This window comes from Onychomys torridus, chromosome 10, assembly GCF_903995425.1.
Source record: "Onychomys torridus chromosome 10, mOncTor1.1, whole genome shotgun sequence".
Classification (NCBI taxonomy): domain Eukaryota; kingdom Metazoa; phylum Chordata; class Mammalia; order Rodentia; family Cricetidae; genus Onychomys; species Onychomys torridus.
In genome coordinates this window covers 26709162-26721168 of record NC_050452.1, presented here as the reverse complement: position 1 = coordinate 26721168, position 12007 = coordinate 26709162, and positions in this window count along the sequence as shown.

The window sequence follows — 12007 nt, the reverse complement described above, 5'->3', positions numbered from 1 at the left end:
CTTTTTGTTTGTTTGTTTGTTTGTTTGTTTTTTGGTTTTTTGAGACAGGGTTTCTCTGTGTAGCTTTGTGCCTTTCCTGGAACTCGCTTTTGGAGACCAGGCTGGCCTCGAACTCACAGAGCATGTTTTTTTGTTTGTTTGTTTATTTTTTAAAGAGCAACTTTTTTTAAGATTTATTTATTTATTATGGATACACTGTTTGCCTGCATGTATGCTTGCAGACCAGAAGAGGGCACCAGACGTCATTATAGATGGTTGTGAGCCACCATGTGGTTGCTGGGAATTGAACTCAGGACCTTTGGAAGAGCAGCCAGTGCTCTTAACTGCTGAGCCATCTCTCCAGCCCAGTTTTTTGTTTGTTTGTTTGTTTGTTTGTTTGTTTTGTTTTTCGAGACAGGGTTTCTCTGTAGCTTTGGAGGCTGTCCTGGAGCTTGCTTTGTAGACCAGGCTGGCCTCAAACTCACAGATATCCACCTGCCTCTGCCTCCCGAGTGCTGGGATTACAGGCGTGTGCCACCACCTCCCGACAATAACATGGTTTTTGTTCCTTTTTCCTAAAAAAAAAGGGGGGGGGTAGTGGAGCAATGGCTTAGCAGTTAAGAACCCTTGCTGCTCTTGCAGAGGATCCTGGTTTGATTCCCAGCATCCCTATGAGGGTTCAGAACCATCTGTAACTACAATCCCAGGGGACCTGACCAATGCTCTTTTCCAGCCTCTGAGGAGACCAGGCATACATGAGATACACAGACATACACACAGGCACATATACATGAAATTAAATAAATAAAACTTTAAAAATGTGTGTGTGTGTGTGTGTGTGTGTGTGTGTGTGTGTGTGTGTGTGTACAAGCAAAGACATACTCACAAAGATCAGAGGACAACTCCTTTTCCTCCTACCATGAGACCTAGGGTGGAACTCATATGTCATCAGATTTGAACAGAAAGCACTTTTGCCAAATGAACCATCTCTTGCCAGTCTTTTGGTGGGGTGTGGGTGTGGCCGACCTTTGTTAGATTTTGAAGCACAGAGAAAGGAGGCCGGAGTCTGACCTCAACAGATGAGCTGTACTTATTAGCACACACAATGGAGGATGAGAACCTTCTCCGGGCATCCGGGCATGGGGATCCTACAAAAGGAAGAAGAGTATTTGGAGTTTATATAGAGACCAGGGAATGAGGAAATGGATACAGCTGTAGGGGGCTCCTATGGCTCTGTGGTCTCTCTTCCTGGAGCTGTTGGTTCAGTCCAGAGATTGTGTCAGCAAACATTCCCCTCCGCTTGTAGCTGACCAATGACAGTGTAGCAAGGGTGGCTGTAACATCATAGGAATCCTGTTTTTACAAGCAAGGCGCTCTGTCAACTTTGAAACTGGTGTGTGGCTAAGAGTGCTGAATAGGCATGTGCCATCAGGCCTAAGTTTATGTACTAGTCCGTTCAGCCCAGGACTTTGTGTGTGCTAGGCAAGCACTAGACTTTTTCTTTTCTTTTTTTCCTAGACAGGGTTTTGCTACATAACTCAGAGTTTCAAACACTCCATGTTCCTCCCTCTATGCCCTAAGTACTGGGATTGCAGACATGTGCTACAATGCCCTGTTTAAAAAAACCTTTTAGCTGGGTTTGGTGACGCAGGCCTTTGATCCCAGCACTCAAGAGGGCAGAGGCAGGTGGATCTCCATGAGTTCAAGGCTAGCCTGATCTATATAGTGAGTTCCAGAACAGCCAGAAATATGTAGAGACCCTGGCCTCCCCTCCAAAAAAACTAAACCAAACCAACAAAATTAAAGGGCCAAGAAAATGAGAAAATGGTGCAGCACACAAAGACTGACAATGTGAGATGGATCCCCAGCAGCCATGTAAACGTAGAAGGAGAGAACTGACCCCACTAAGTCATCTTTAACCTCCACACTCATGCTACAGCATGTACAACCCCCATACACAATAATTATTTTTTTAATGTTGAGGAGAGCATTGAGAGACAGCTTGGCAGGTAAGAGCGCTGGCTGCTTTTCCAGAGGACCTGAGTTCAATTCCCAGTGTCCACATGGCAGCTCACAACCCTCTGTCACTCTAGTTCCGGGGCATGTGGTGCCCTCTCCTAACCTCTGTGGGTGCTTTCATGGTCATGGTGCGTAGACATATATGCAAGCAAAGTAACCACACATATGAAATAGGATTTTTACAGGCTTTTAAGCATGGTCTGGAGAGATGGTTCAGCAGCTCATCTTGCTCTTGCAGAGGACCCAACTCAGTTCCCAGTACTCATGCCAGTCAGCCTCCAACCAACTATAACTCCAGCTCCAGATGAGCCAACACCTCTGGCCCCAAGTGCACATCCATTTCCAGGGGATCTAATGCCCTCTTTGGACCTCCCAGGGCACCAAACACTCACATGGTGCAATATACTTGATATGAGTGATTATTTATGGGGTAAAAAGCAAATTAATATAACAAAATAATATTTTTCAAAAATACATAATTTATTTAATTTTTTAAAATTTATGTGTGTGTGTATGTGTGTGTGTGTAAGATGGGGGCACATGCATGGTACATGTGTGGATATCCGGGGACAAGGATGAGAAGTTACTTTTCTTCCACTTTTCTGTGGATTCCCCAGTGGCAAGCTTATTTTTTTCTTTAAAAACCTTTTTTTCCCCCTCTTAATTTGGGGAATAGTTAAGGGGACTTGCTTTACAGGAAACCCTGGTTTGATTCCCCGCATCCCTGATGGCTCACAACCACCTGTAACTCCAGTTCCAGGGGACCCGACAAACATGCTCTCTGTCATCCGAGAGAGCACCGGGTACACACAAGGTGCACAGACACACACAGTGTCTCTTCATGGCAGCAGAGAATTGCTAAGACAGTCTCCTTGGGCTCTGAGCCAGGCCAGCCTGCTGCTGCGTCTCTGTCTCTCTGCATTCTTCTGCCTTGTTCTCTGGCAGTGAAATGCCCCCTTGATGGAGTCCAAGTGCTTCTTTCACTGTGTTATCCACCCATCATGTCCCAGGTGCTTGGCCCTGCCATGTGGGTTCAGTTCTCATGTTGAGCATCACTACTGAATCTTTTTTCAGATCAGCATAACAAAGAAATGATGTGGAATTAAACTAACAAAAATTATGAGGGGAAAAAAAAGATATTACAAAGGCGGCATTCTCTAAACATAATCCAATTAAACTAAATAACAACAAAGATAGAAAAGAGGTTAGGAACAGGGTGATGGTGGCGCACATCTTTGCTCCCTGCACTCAGGAGGCAGAGGCAGAGGCAGGCAGATCTCTGAGTTCCCTCCCCAGTAACCACCTGGGACTCTAGCTGTAGGGAATCTGATGCCCTCTTCTGGCCGCTATTGGCACTGCATGCACATTGAGCACAGTCATACACTCGAGCACATGCACATTAAATCTTTTAAAGTGGTGGAGTCAGGGGGCTGGAGAGATGGCTCATCAGTTAAGAGCACTGCTTGCTCCAGAGGACCTGAGTTCAATTCCCAGCACCCACCTGGCAGCTCACAACCATCTGTAACTCCAGTTCCAGGGATCCTACACCCTTTTGTGGTCTCTGTGGGCAGCAGGCACACATGCAAGTGAGACACCCATACACAATATACTAAAAAATAATTTTAATATGGTGACAGAAACAGTCTTTCAGGGAGACATAGGAGCATGGGGAGCTGAGCTGGAGAGTGGGGAGCTGTCCTCTGCTCCCCTAGATCAGAGAAGAGGGAAGCCAGTCAGTTGGCAGCTGGAGTAAAACTTGTCCTTGACAAGCTGGAGAGATGGCTCAGAGGTTAAGAGCACTGACTGCTCTTCCAGAGGTCCTGAGTTCAATTCCCAGCACCCACATGGTGGCTCACAACCATCTGTAATGGGATCTGATGCCCTCTTCTGGCCTGCAGTCATATATGCTGTATACATAATAAATAAATAAATAAATCTTTAAAAAACAAACAAAAAAACATGTCCTTGACAAATGGTGGCAACAGAGTACCCTTAGCTCCTTGTGTCTTTTAAATAAGGTCCTTTCTTCTCTATTTTTAAAAGAGATTTATGTATTTTATTTGCATGGATATTTTGCTGAGTGTACATCTGCATATCAGAAGAGAGCATTGGATCCCAAGACTATGGTTATAGACAGTTGTGGGTCACCATGTGGGTGCTGAGAATTGAACTCAGGACTTCTGGAAGAATAACCCTAACCACTGAGCCACCTCTCCAGCCCCAGTCCTTTCTTACTTATGGAGATCAGGTGAGTTTCGCAGCAGTTGGAGACCTCCAGATGCAGAGGACAAATAGACAGCTGAGAGAGGACGTACCCTAGAAGCTGGCTCACTTGACCTTAGAGCCTTCAAAGCCCCACAAGAACAAGCCTTTTGAAAGCTGACAACCTGGCATTAGGGCATCATGGCTAGGAGTGAGTCCAAAGGACTCCAGCAGGGAATAATGGCACACCTCTCATTGCCAAGCTGACGGTGTCTGAGAATCTCAGAGGTGTTGCTATTGTAAATCCTGATGCCCAAGGTCAGAGATAAGAATGTGTCTGGGCTCCAAGACAGAAGACACCATCCTTTTTCTGTCTTCTTTTATCTATGCAGGCCCCAAGCCTCACGAATGGCACCCTCCCTTATTAGGGCCTATCCTTCCTACTCCAATGTGTCAGTCGCTCTGGAAACACCCTCAGAGTCCTCTCCACCCCCAAGATAATGCTTTACCAGCACACTAGCTGCTCCTCAAAAAAAAAAAATGAAACCAACCAACCAACCAACCAAACAAACAAAAACCATCATGACTTTATCTGTGACAAAGAGCTGTGATTCTCAAGTGCCCTTGCTCATTTTCTAATGAGCTCTATCAGCCACAGACTTTATGTTTATAAACAATAGAGCTTTAGGGGCTAGAGGTCTAAGATGACCAGGCCCTCTCTGCTGCGGCGTCGCAAGGCAGAAGGGTAACGGAACATGCATGAGTCAGAGAGGGAGCAAGAGTGAGCAAGAGGGCACCCCCAGAGAGCTCACTTCTAGAGTGGCACCAGCACCGATCCATTCAAGAGGCCTTGGCCTTCTTGAACCAGTGTCTTCTAATCAGCCCTTACTGCAGCTACCTCATGACGTAACATAGGCAGTCATATTTTAAAGGAGTTTGAGAGGGACATTTAGCCACGACACTGGGGAGCCTGAGTCCTTCCAGGTCTCCTAGGCCTCCCGAGGCCCTGTTAGTTCAGGTTCTGTAGTGTTTCCATGCCACTCTGGTACAAGTCTGCTGATCCTTTCCAAGAGGTTTGACCACAGCAACACATGAAGCCACAAGTGTGCTGCATGTATGTGCGAGGGACATGAGACAAAGCTCCTTCCCCCTTTTTAGAGGTGTCAATGTGGATCCAGGCTGTGTGGCACATACTTATACAAGCATTAGAGGCTGAGGCAGGAAGATCTTGAGTTTGAGGCCACTCAAGTAGTGTGTAGTGGGACCCTATCTTAAAAACCAAAAAATGAGCCAGCCGTGGTGGCACACGCCTTTAATCCCAGCACTCGGGAGGCAGAGGCAGGAGGATCTCTGTGAGTTCAAGGCCAGCCTGGGCTCTTATATAGAGAAACCCTGTGTCAAACAAACCAAAAATCCACAAAAACCAAAAATGTGTGTCCAGTGCAGGTGGGAGTGGGAACGTATTTCTGAAGGCTGACCTCTGACCTCCACATGCACACTGTGGCATGCTTGCGCTACACTCACACACAATGTCATACACTAGTAAGCATTATTTTTGGTGTGGGTGCTCTGTCTGCATGTATGCATACATGCCAGAAGGGGGCATCAGGTCCCATTATACATGGTTGTGAGCCACCACGTGACTGCTGGGCATTGAACTCAGGACCTCTAAAAGAGCGGCCAGTGCTCTTAACCTCTGAGCTATCTCTCCAGCCCCCTAATAAACTTTTTGTTTTGTTTTGTTTTTCATGTTTTTATTCATTTTACATACCAGCCACAGATCCTCCTTTCATCCCTCCTCCCTAAACTTATCTTTTTTTTTTTCTTTTTAAACGTATCTTTAAAATGTTGCTTTTTATGTTTATTTCCGCTGGACTCTGCTCCTTGGACTATGCATGACTATGAGGGAAGATGTGACCGAGAGATTTGAAGAAGCCAAAAAAGACGGTTTGGGTTCTGCCTAGTTCCGCACCTTAGGAGAAAGCCTAGAATCCCAATGAGAGCCTCAGTCACATGATGGTAATATTGGAATACCCAGCACGGTGACACATGCCTGTAATCCCAAAACTTGAAAGACAGGATTGCTTCAAGCCTGAAGCCAGCCTGGTCCATACAGCTAGTTTCAGACCATCCAGTACTACCTTGTTTCAAAATTAACAAAATAACTAAAAGAGCAGCCATGCTCTCTATCCTGATCACCCAGAATGGTCCGGTAGCAGAAGAGAGTAAGAGATTCACAGTATCGACCTGTTCTGTTTGTGTGCATGTGTATTTGTGTGTCTGTGTGAGTGTGTGTGTGTCTATATACTTGTGTGTGCATGTGCATGTGGAGGCCAGTGTTGGGTGTCTGCCTTGACCACTCCCCACTGTTTTTATTTATTTTTGTTTTGTTTTGTTTGAGACAAGATCTCTCTATACAGCTCTGGCTGCCCTGGAACTCACTGTGTAGACTAGGCTGGGCTTAAACTCAGAAATCGTCCTACCTTAGTTGCATCAAGAGTGCTGGGATTAAAGGTGTGTCCCACAGACCCCTGTGTGGATTTAGCTTTTTAAATTTTTTTAATTATTTAATTTTATTTTTAAAGATTTATTTATTATGTATACAGTGTTCTGTCTGCACATATCCCTGCAGGCCAGAAGAGGGCACCAGATCTCATTACAGAAGGTTGGGAGCAACCGCATGGTTGCTGGGAATTGAACTCAGGACCTTTGGAAGAGCAGCCTGTGCTCTTAACCTCTGAGCCATGAGATTGGGCCTCTCACTGAACCTGGAGCTCACTGATTGTTCAGACTAGCTGGCTGACAAGTACCAGGATCCTCCTAGTGCTGAGACTACAGTCACAGGCCTCCATGCCCAGGTTTTCTGTGGGTGCTGGGGATTGAACTCAGGTCCTCACGCTTGTGTGGCAGGCACTTTACTCACTGAGGCATCTTCCCAGCCCAAAAACTGTTCTCTGTTGATTACAACGTAAAATTTATGGGCATAAAGATTTATATTGTAAAACTGGCCATACTGGTGAATAGCAATCTCAGGACTCAGGAGAATCACAGAGTTCAAGGCTAGCCCTGGAAAGACAGAGACCTGTCTCAAACAAACTAACAAATAGAATAACATTGTGAGACTGGGGTGTGGCTTAGTGATAGAGCATTTGTCTAACATTTGTGGAGCTCTGTGCTTAATCCTCAGTATAGGAAGAAAGAAGGAAGGAAGGAGGGAGGGAAGGAGGAAGGGAAGAAGGGAGGGATGGAAGGACAGAGAAATGGCTTAGCAATCAGAAGCTCATGTTACTCTTTGGAAGGACCAAAGTTTGATGCCCAGAACCTACATGGCAGCTCACAATCATCTGTTACTCTAGTTCCAGGGGATCTGACCCCTCTTCTGACCTCCTCAAGCACCAGGCATGCACACGGTACATGCACATACATGCAGGCACAATATTGATGCACATAAAATAAACAGATCTTTTAAAAAAATTATAAAAGAATGAGCAAAGAAAATGTAACATGAAAACAGAAGTAGAAAAGTACTTCCAGTTGGGCGGAGGTGGTGCACGCCTGTAATCCCAGCACTCCGGAGGCAAAGCCAGGTGGATCTCTGTGAGTTCGAGGACAGCCAGAGCTACACAGAGAAACCCCGTCTCGAAAAATAAAACCAAAAACAAAAAAGAAAGAAAGGGAGCCATCACTTTGTAAGCCATCAGAAGTCAGCTTCATAGGTGTCTTGTCGACTCTGTTGGAATCAGCTCAGTTCAATAAATGTGAACTACATCAAGTACCTGCCATGTGACTGGAATGCCCTGGCTGCCTTCCTCCCAGTGTGGTTGTGCAAAATGTACAAAGTGAACTGGAGGGAAGCGAACGTCACTTGGGAATCTCAGTAAAAGCTTCATCACCTTTACCTATGCAACTGGACCCTGCTGTTGGCCATTTAGATGGTTTCCAGTTTTCATTATTAAAAATGAGGTCAGGTTGGGCAGGAGAGATGGCTTGGTGGTGGTTTAGAGCACTGGCTGCTCTTGAAGAGGACCTGAGTTTCAATTCCCAGCAACCACATGGTGGCTCACAACCATCTGTAACTCCAGTTCTAGGGGAGCCAACATCCCCGGACTTCCATGGGTATGTGATTCACATACATGCAGGCATTTGTACACATAAGTACATCTTAAAGGAACAAAAAAACAGGTCAGGTGTACTGGTCCTCAGCTCTTCCCAACTGAGGGCGGGAGAATGGAAAGTTCAAGGTGAGCGGGCAAGTTGGCCGAGCAGTTGAAGGCATTTGCTGCCTAGCCTAAAGGCCTCAGTCCCTCTTATGGAAGGGGAGAACAGACTTCTGCAGGTAGTCTCCTAACCTCCACAGGGAGCAAGCACCAAGCCCAGCTCCCACCAAACCTTTTGTGTTTTGTTTAGCTCGTCCTGGAAACTGGACCTAGGGTCCTGCCCTGAGTTAGGCAAGTGTTTTGTTATCCAACCCAAACTACAGCCTCAGTGCCCTGAAAACACCCCTGAGCCCTGTCTCCTAGAACACAGCTGCACTGACCATACCTGATACCAACAAAACAAAATTACCGGCTCAAAAGCGAAATGCCTTCCCAAGGCTTTAAAATAGACTGCAAAACCTCTCCAGAGCGGTACCAACTCACTCTCTCCGAGCAGCAGTACCTCTGAACATGCAGGCCTATTTATGTCAGCTAGGATGGTGAGAAGCAAAATATTTGGTAGTTTGAAAGCTGAAAATGATTTGGGTTTTTTTTGCTACCAGGACTAAACCTAGTGCTCTGCATATGCTAGGCAAACACTCAGCTGCTGTGCTACACCCTCTTCTCCCTCAAAAGGCGTTTTTTCATTTATTTCAACAAATATTTATGAGTGTCTTCTACATGCAATGTGTGTGGTGCCAGGCAAAGGAAAGAATACGGGCTGTGTTTAATAGGAAAGAAAAATATGCCAAGTGGTGGTATTACAGCCTTTAATCCCAGCACTCAGGAGGCAGAGGCAGGCCGGTCTCTGTGAGTTCAAGGCCGACATGGTGAACAAAACCTGTTCCAGGACAGCCAAGGCTACACAGAGAAACCCTGCCTTGAAAAACAAAAACAAAAAAACAAACAAACAAAAAATTAAAAAAAACAAACAAAAACCCCAACCAAACAAAAAAACAACAAAGAAAGAATACAAGCTGGATATAATGACAGAGGCTTGTAAATCCCAGTATGTGGCAGACTAAGGAGGAAGGGTCATGAGTTCAAGGCCTGTCTCAAAAAAGAAAAAAAAGTCTGGGGGGACTGTCAAGACCAGAGTTTGGATCCCCAAAACCCATTTAAGTGGCTTACTTGTAAATTCCAGCCTTGAAAAGTGGAGTCAGGGTCTTAGGCACAAGCTCACTAGGGACACTGGTCATGTTGGTGAGTGTCCTGTTTGAGGGGCAGACTGCCTCAGGAATGAGGTGGTTGACCAGTCAGTTATAACTCCCAACATCACCTTAGGCCGCCACATGCACATGCACGTGTGTGTATTCAAGCCCAGATGTCTAATCACCCTCACACACGGAAAACATGCATTCACAGGTACTACATACAAAAACAAACAAAAGCCACAGACCAAAATAAAAACCCCAGGCCTAGTGAAGGCCTGAGAAGACTGCAGTGAGGGCCGAGAGGTCTGCAGTGAGGGCCGAGAGGACTGCAGTGAGGGCCGAGAGGTCTGCAGTGAGGGCCGAGAGGTCTGCAGTGAGGGCCGAGAGCAATGCAGTGAGGGCCAAGAGGTCTGCAGTGAGGGCCCAGAGGACTGCAGTGAGGGCCGAGAAGACTGCAGTGAGGGCCGAGAGGTCTGCAGTGAGGGCCGAGAGCAATGCAGTGAGGGCCGAGAGCACTGCAGTGAGGGCCGAGAGCAATGCAGTGAGGGCCGAGAGCACTGCAGTGAGGGCTGAGAGCAATGCAGTGAGGGCCAAGAGGTCTGCAGTGAGGGCCCAGAGGACTGCAGTGAGGGCCGAGAAGACTGCAGTGAGGGCCGAGAGGTCTGCAGTGAGGGCCGAGAGCAATGCAGTGAGGGCCGAGAGCACTGCAGTGAAGTTGCTAGCCTTAAAGCAAGAGGAGCTGAGTTCAACTCTGGGGACCCAGAGGGTTGAGAGAGAGAACCAATTTCTGCAAGTTGTTCTCTCTAATCTATACACACAAACACATGCGTGCTTACATACACACACATACACACACACACACACACACACACACACGTAGGTAAGTACATGTGCACACTTCTGCGCACATACGCACACACTATATTTGTGTCAGGCTTAGTAGATCCCTGTGATCCCAGCATTTGAGAGGTGGAGGAGGGATGAGGAGTTTGAGGCCAGCATAGGAACTTGTCTCAAAAAATAAATAAAAAATAAAACATGTGTCACCATCTCTGTTTGTTTTTGCTTTTTGTGTTTCAAGACTACACAGGATCTTTCTGTGTAGCCCTGGCCAACCTGGAACTGGCTCTGTAGTCACAGCTGGCCTCGAACTCACAGAGATCTACCTGCCTCTGCTTCTCAAGTATTGGGATTAAAGGTGTGTACCTGCGGGGGGGGGGGGGGGGAGGCACCTCTCCCACACACCCCCCCCCAAGTCTGGAAGGCACATATGTTTAATCCCAGCATTTGGGAGGCAGAGGTAGGCAGATCTCTGTGAGTTCGAGGCCAGCCTGGTCTACAGAGCAAGACCCAGACAAGTCTGGAAAAAACCAAAACCAAAACAAACAAAAAACAAAACAGAAAAGTTGTGGTAGGTTGGCCTGGAGTTGCTTCAATTCATAATAGCAATGTGTGCAAGCATGAGGACAGGAGTTTGGATCCCAGCAACCAGATAAAAAGCTAGACATGAACATGCTCCTCTCTTGTAACCCCAGGGCTATGGGGGATGGGGGAGCATTGGGGGGGGTCACTGGGGCTTGCTGTCCACCCACTTAGTTCCAGGCTCAGGAAGAAACAGAAACCCTGTCTTAAAGGAAGAGGGCAGGACATCATGAGTGCTCACACCTGCACACACACAGAACTATTTTACTATTAAAGATATTATTTATCTCTAATATATAGCAAATTTTCTTCAGTTGACTGGGAGTGGAGACAGAGAGAAGACACACATAAACACAGAGAGAGAGAGAGAGGAGAGAGAGAGAGAGAGCGCTTGATTACATATATATATACAAATAAGATATATATATATATATATATATATATATATATATATATATATATATGAGCTTGATTTATATATATAAAAGATCCGCCTGCCTCTGCCTCCCGAATGCTGGGATTAAAGTGTGCACCACCACCGCCCAGTTTGAGACCCTGTCTTAAACTCCCACCTCTTCTAAAACAAGGGTTCTGGAGGAGGGGTGTAGCTTAGTATCAATGATCACAGGCTTAGCCAGAGAGGATCCTGGGTTTTGTTTCCAGAACCCCCAAAGAGAAAGAAAATCTTCACAAAATACAGAAATACACATACACACACACACGTACACACACGCACATGCAGCGTGTGCGTGCCCAAGCACAGTAGGGGGTTTTGTTTGTTGTTTTTTCTCCTTTCCTGTTTCCCAAAGATCAGAGATTTCTGCTGGTGACACAGAAACAGAAATGTGGCCAAAAATAAATGATGACCCATGACGTCCTCAGGGCCCCAGGACCACAGCAGAGAAGGGCTAGGATCACCCCCAGGATGGCAGTCAAGGACTTCTAAGCCTCTGGCTCCTACAGGATCTTTGGTGGAACGTAAGGATGTGGTCTCCAGGGTAGATGGGTGATTTTCACACCTTCTCCGCAGCAATG